Source organism: Protopterus annectens, chromosome 4.part0 (genome assembly GCF_019279795.1).
Source record: "Protopterus annectens isolate FY-2018-M chromosome 4.part0, PAN1.0, whole genome shotgun sequence".
Taxonomy (NCBI): Eukaryota; Metazoa; Chordata; order Ceratodontiformes; family Protopteridae; genus Protopterus; species Protopterus annectens.
In genome coordinates, this window is record NC_056733.1 from 1,794,565,788 (window position 1) to 1,794,572,279 (window position 6,492).

At 46.3% G+C, this 6,492-nt stretch overlaps 1 protein-coding gene across 1 annotated transcript in view; it reads right to left on the reverse strand.

The window, feature by feature from the left end:
- Positions 1 to 6,492, reverse strand: part of MFAP3 (microfibril associated protein 3) — a 312,681-nt gene that overhangs the window by 79,127 nt on the left and 227,062 nt on the right. The window lies entirely within an intron of this gene.

Consider the following 6,492-nt stretch of genomic DNA (forward strand, 5'->3'; position numbering starts at 1 on the left):
GGACCTAGAGAACCGCCTCGGAGACCTCCTGGAAGGGCTAGCCTCCTCCTCCTCGGGTCCAGGAGAGAACCGGGGAGTGGAGCCGAGGAGGAGGAAGCTAGAAGGCACAGGGGAAGCCCGCTTAGATGGAGGAGCCGAGCTGGAAGCTTGCTCTCCTCTTGTGGTGCTTCTCCTGTGCCTCTCCTTCTGTCTCCCTACTAGAATCCTTCCCCTCTGGCATTTTTAAGGGAGGTTGAGTCCCAGCCGGAGGGAACTGACAGCAACAAGTTGCTGACTGGAGGGCAGAGGCGAAGCAGTATCTGGGGGTAAAGACCCGCCAGCACTAACTTCGACCTCCGTTCCCTTAAAGCCGGGGTTGAACCCTGCACAAATGGTACAACCAGAAGACAGGTGTTCAACCCCAAGCATTCTGCAAGTGTGGCCATCCGCTGGGGACAGCTTATGGCCACACTACATTTGAAAAGACAGCCTTAGGGGCTTCAGACATGACACCTAAGGCCTAAACACACACAGACACACACAAAACTACGAAAACCCGAGAAATTTAACTAAAGAGGGAGGAAAGCCTTAACCACACACAACACTAACTATTTTTTAAACAAAAAATGAGAATTTTAACAATTTTCCTGTCAGAAAACCACTTATCTCAAAAACCACAGGAGCTCAAAATTCGTTGCTTCTTGAAAGCGCAAACGAAATCTGGGGTCAGTCAGGGCGTGGCAAGGGGTTATGGGTAAGAGGGAGGAGCTAGGAGCTCGGAGCCTAAGCTTTTGAATTGCCGGCTCGGATCCGAGGTCGGATCCGATACCCACAGGTTGCAGACGAATGAAGTCTTCCTACTTCAGATCAAATGATCCTGGTGCTCATCTAGCATTAATAAATTATACAATAAGCGAAAGAATCTGCTGTCTAAAAATACAAAAGTGATATCCCAGAACTGGAAGAGCACCATCCACAGCCTAAACAAGCAAATAAGACAGCTCATAAAATCTTCAAAGAGCAAATATGAGAAACATTTAGCAACCATAGCCAAGGATAACTCATAAGGCTTTCTTCAGCTATGTTCGTAACCTAAAAGGTAAGACTCAGATGTGTGATGAACTAATTGTGGATGGCATTACAAACACTGACCCTGCGGAAATTGCAAACCTGCTGGCAGACAAGTTTGGCAAAAATTTCATCCCCTTCCCCCCACCCAAGCATACCACAAACCATGTCTTCATCATCTCCTCCTCCCTGCATCTCCAGACAGCAAGTCATCAATGGTCTCTCCGAGGTTAAGAAGACTGCCTCCATGGGACCAGATGGCATTCCGGACTGCGCTCTTAATGTTCTAAAACAAGAACTATCTACTCCATTAGGCACTCTGTTCAACCACAGCCTGAGTACTAGCTTTGTCACCACGGAACGGAAAACAGCAACTATTATCCCCTCCACAAGGCTGGCTTGGCAACAGACCCAGGTAACTAGAGACCCATATGTTTAACTAGCCTCATCTGTAAGACAATGGACCAAATCATCATGGACCTCATAAATAAGGATACAGGTGACCACTGAACCCTGGATCCGTCCCAGTTCAGTTCTGTCAAGGGCAGGTCATGCCTGCCAAACCTGGTGGTCTTCTTCGAGAACATGACCAGAGCCAGAGACAAGGGCAAAGCTGTACACACAGCCTATCTTTAATTGGCCAAGACCTTTAACACTATCCCACATTCAGGCATCATTGACAAACTAACCCAGTTGAATATCAACCCCTATGCTGTCAGGTAGGTTGCAAATTGGCTCACAGATGGACAACACTCGGTCAAAGTGGGAAACTTTACCACTACCAGCCAACCTGTCACCAATGGTGTCCCACAAGGGTCAGTGCTGGTCCTCCTCTAGTTTGGCATATTCATCTCCGAAGTCCAGGCCAAAATGGAGGGGCTGTGGATAACCAAGTTTGACTGGTGCCAAAGCCATGGTCTTAAACTAAATGTTAAAAAATGCATCATCATTCCCTGCAGTAAAAACAATGTCCCTGCTGATTATAAAACAAACCGTAATACCGTAGGTAACAATTCAGTAGTGACAGAACTGGGAACACAAGTTGACTGTGACCTTAACTTTGACCACCATGTTTCTACTGTGGTGAGGAAGGCATTCTAAGTAACTCGCCTGATTAGCAAAGGCATTTCCTGAAGAGCAAAAGAGGTTATAAAGTACAGTAGTGCACTCTTACCATAAATGTAGATGTTCGAGTGTATTCACTGTTGCAGTCATTACATTTGGGTTATCTGCTTGCAGGTAGCCTTCAGCCGGCCTGATTATCAAAGGCTTGGGTCCTGCGTTAGTTGCTGTCTCTTCTTCCATGACGTCAGGTATTCAGGGGTATAAAGCATGCAGCCAATGCCATTACATTAGAATTTCTTCCCCCAGATGTCAGGTGCCCCAATAATGGGAAACAATTATATACAAGGTTATACCTCCAATTATAAGCAAATACACCAGAAAGCTTAAATACAGTAAACCAGAAGAGAGGTATAGCAAATAGAAGTCAGGGGGCTGGAGGGAGGGTAACCCGGACTGCAACAGTGAAGACACTCTAACATCTACATTTATGGTAAGTGTACACAACTGTACTATGTTCTTCGTGTTTCACTGTTGCAGTCATTACATTTGGGTAGATTCCCAAAGCTAAGGAAGGGAGGAGGCAATCAGAGAGCATTAGAACCAGCTGTTAGGCCCCGCAAGACTGCAGTGGCAAAATTAGCTCTGGATTTAATGAAAATAGGCAAGTGGTAATGCTTGGTGAAGGTATGAATAGAACTGCAGGTAGCAGCTTCTAGGATGTCCCTGGTAGGAACACCTCTGAGAAAGGCTGTTGAAGTAGATGCAGCCCTGGTGGAATGTGATCTTATCCCCTGTGGGGTAGGTTTTCCATGGTGCTTATAGCAGAAATGAATACAATGGCCTATCCATTTAGAAATGGTTTGCTTTGAAATGGCCTTCCCCTCTGCCCCTGCAGCAAAGGCAACTAGCAGCTGTTCCATTTTTCTGAGAGGCTTAGTCCTGTCCAAATACAATACAAGTTGTCTGTGCACGTCCAAATAGTGGAGAATTCGTTCTCCTTTGTTCTGTGGATTAGAAAAGAAGGTTGGCAAATGGACTGATTAAGGGCCACACTAGATACCACCTTGGGCATAAAAGGAAGGGTTGGTCCTGAGGGACACCTTGTCTGCATGGAAGATGATGAAGGGCTCCAGTGCCATGAGGGTCTGTAATTCAGATACTCTTCTTGCTGACGTGATGGCTAGAAGGAAGGCAGCTTTCCAAGAAAGGAATTTCAACTCTGCAGTTGCGGCTGGCTCAAACGGAGGTAGAGTGAGCTTTTCAAATACAAAGTGAAGGTCCCAGGCAGGAGTAGGGGCTCTCCTGGGTGGTCTTAAATTTTTGGCCCCTCTGAGGAATTGCTTCAGCAGTGGGTGAGAGAAGAGGGGTGGGCTCCATATTATAATGTGCTGAAATGGCAGAGGCATGAATTTTAATAGAAGAGAAGGAAAGGCCCTTGTGAAGTATCTCTGTTATCTATTGAAGAATATGCTGTAAACTGGGCACTGTAGTGCCCATCCCCCGAGTTTGGCTCCAGGAACAGAATCTTTTCCACGTTTCAGCATAGGATTTTCTAGTACTAGGCCTCCTTGCCTCCAGAATGACATCCAGCACTTGCTTACTGAGGGATGGTAATGGAGAGTTCAGGTAATTAGCAAGGCTGAAAGGTTCAGGGTTTGAAGCTGGGGTGCAGAATCTGGCCCTCCTGCTGGTACAGCAGGGAAGGGGTCTGAGGCAGGTGTCATGGTTCCAGCAGTGACACACTGCACAAGAGGGGATACCAGTGTTGGCTTGGCCAGTCCGGTGCAATCAGTATTGTCCTTGGTTTGTCCTGTTTGATCTTTAGTAGAACTTTGAAGAGGAGAGGCAGAGGGGGAAAAGGCATAAACTGATAGGTTTTTCCAGGAGAAGGACAGGGAATCCACTTTCCAAGCTTGTCTGTGAAGGACAGGGAATCCACTTTCCAAGCTTGTCTGTGAAGGACAGGGAATCCACTTTCCAAGCTTGTCTGTGAAGGACAGGGAATCCACTTTCCAAGCTTGTCTGTGAAGGACAGGGAATCCACTTTCCAAGCTTGTCTGTGAAGGACAGGGAATCCACTTTCCAAGCTTGTCTGTGAAGGACAGGGAATCCACTTTCCAAGCTTGTCTGTGAAGGACAGGGAATCCACTTTCCAAGCTTGTCTGTGAAGGACAGGGAATCCACTTTCCAAGCTTGTCTGTGAAGGACAGGGAATCCACTTTCCAAGCTTGTGTGTGAGGAGTCCTTGTGCAGAATTTGTCCAATTTGTAGTTCTGAGGGGAGGCAAACAGGTTTACCTCTGGGCTCCCCCATTTGTTTCTCAACATGTTGAATACCTTTGGTTCCAGTTTCCACTCGTGTGGGTCCATGAGATTTCTGCTTAGGTCATCTGCCAGTGAGTTTAGCTTGCCTGGCAGGAATAGAGCCTGTAGGTGCACTTGGTAGCTCAAGACTGTTCCACAGAGCCATGGCTAGTTTGCAGAGGGGGTATGAGTGGGTTCCCCCTGCTCGTTTATGTACCACATAACAGTGGTGTTGTCTGTTTTTACCAATAATTGTCCTGGAAGGATGTGGTCCTTGAAGGCTGTCAGAGCATTCTGTACAGCTAACATTTCTTTTTGATTGATATGCAGGTGCATTTGACTGGGGTTCCATTTGCCCTGAATGCACAGCCCTGCCAAGTGAGCCCCCCCATGCATAGTCTGATGCATCTGTTGCTAGGGTTTGAGCGGCAAGGGGTAGAGTGAATGGCAGTCCCTTGTTGAGGTAGCAGGCCTCTGCCCACCAAAGGAATCCTGTCTTTATACAAGGGATGACAGGAATCACTGATTCCAGGTCCTGGGAATGTTAGACACCATAGGCATTTTAGATACCATTGTAGTTTCCTCATATGCAGCCTTGCATATGGAATTAGGATGGAAGAAGCCATGAACCCCAGAGCTTGCAGTATTTTCCTTGCAGTTAACTGGGTCTTTGTGGCCAGTAATTTGAAGTAGGCAGTCAGATAAACTTGTTTCTCTGGTGCGAGGTAGGCCATCTGGGAAGCTGTGTTCAAGCTTGCTCCCAGGAATAAAATTTGTTGGCAGGGTACTAGATGAGATTTGTTTTCATTTATGGTGTACCCCCAGTGAGGTTAGCAGTTTCTTTACAAATGCCAGATGATTTAATAGTATGTCCTGGCTTTCTGCCTGAATTAGACAATCGTCCAGGTATGGGTATATTTGAATATTTCTTTGCCTGCAAAATGCAATGACTGGAGCTAGGCATTTTGTCAATACCCTCAGGCACAGTAGATAAGCCAAAGGGCAGTGCAGAGAACTGATAGTGCATGTAGCCTGCTCTGAAGCATAGGTACTTTCTGCAAGAATCCCTTATTGGGATGTGCAGGTAAGCTTCCTTTAAATCCAATGATGCCAACCAGGCATTTTTGCCCAGCATGGGAAGCAGCTGATGAAGAGTTAGCATTTTGAATTTTGGAATTACCAAAAAGATGTTTAGGACAGATAGGTCCAGGATAGGATGCCAGTTGTCTTTTTGTGTACCAGGAAAAGTCTGGAGTACAAACCTTGTCCCCATTCTTCTGCTGGGACAGGATGAATAGCCCTGATAACCTGCTGTTGAGCCTCTGCCCACTGACTTAGGGGTACGTCTGGCCAACCTTTTGGGGTTAGGTAAGGTGTGGAAGTGGAATCTGTACCCTTGGGAGACCATATTTAAAACTAATTTGTCTTGGGTAATGAGTTTCCAGTTTTTTGCATGCAGGGCAATCATTCCCCCTAAAGGTGCGGTCAGTTGAGCAGGGCTTGGAAGGTTTAAGGTTAAGTCATTGAGACAGTTTACCACAGGGGGGTGTCTTACTACTTCTAGCTTTGGAAGTGGGAGCCCCCCACTGCTTAGGCCTGTGAGTACCTTGAGACTGTGGCCTAGGTGATCTGCTGTTCCTGGATTTGGACCGAGAAGGCCTGGAAGAGACAGAAAAGGACCAATTCTTGGAAGGCCAATGCCTACTAAATCTGGGAGGCTGTACTTGCAGGAAATCTTTAACAGTTTGCATAGATTTAGCTTTTTTCTCCATCTTTTTAAGAACTTCTTCTGCTTTGTTGCCAAACTGCTGGTCTTGGTTTAAGGGAGCATCCAGTAATTTGGCTTTAACATGATCTGGCAGAGTTTGCTCCTTAAGCCAAACATGCCTTCTAAGAACAGACCCATTAACAGCAGCCCTACAAGATGCCTCTAAGGAGTCAAAACCACATTGCAAAGTATGTTTACCAACTTGTTCAGCAGAATGCATTAAATCCTGTAATTCTTTATTTTCAGCACAGTCAGGAAATAACATCAATTTCTGTTTAAGTAATCCAATGATATGCTGCTGGCACTTTA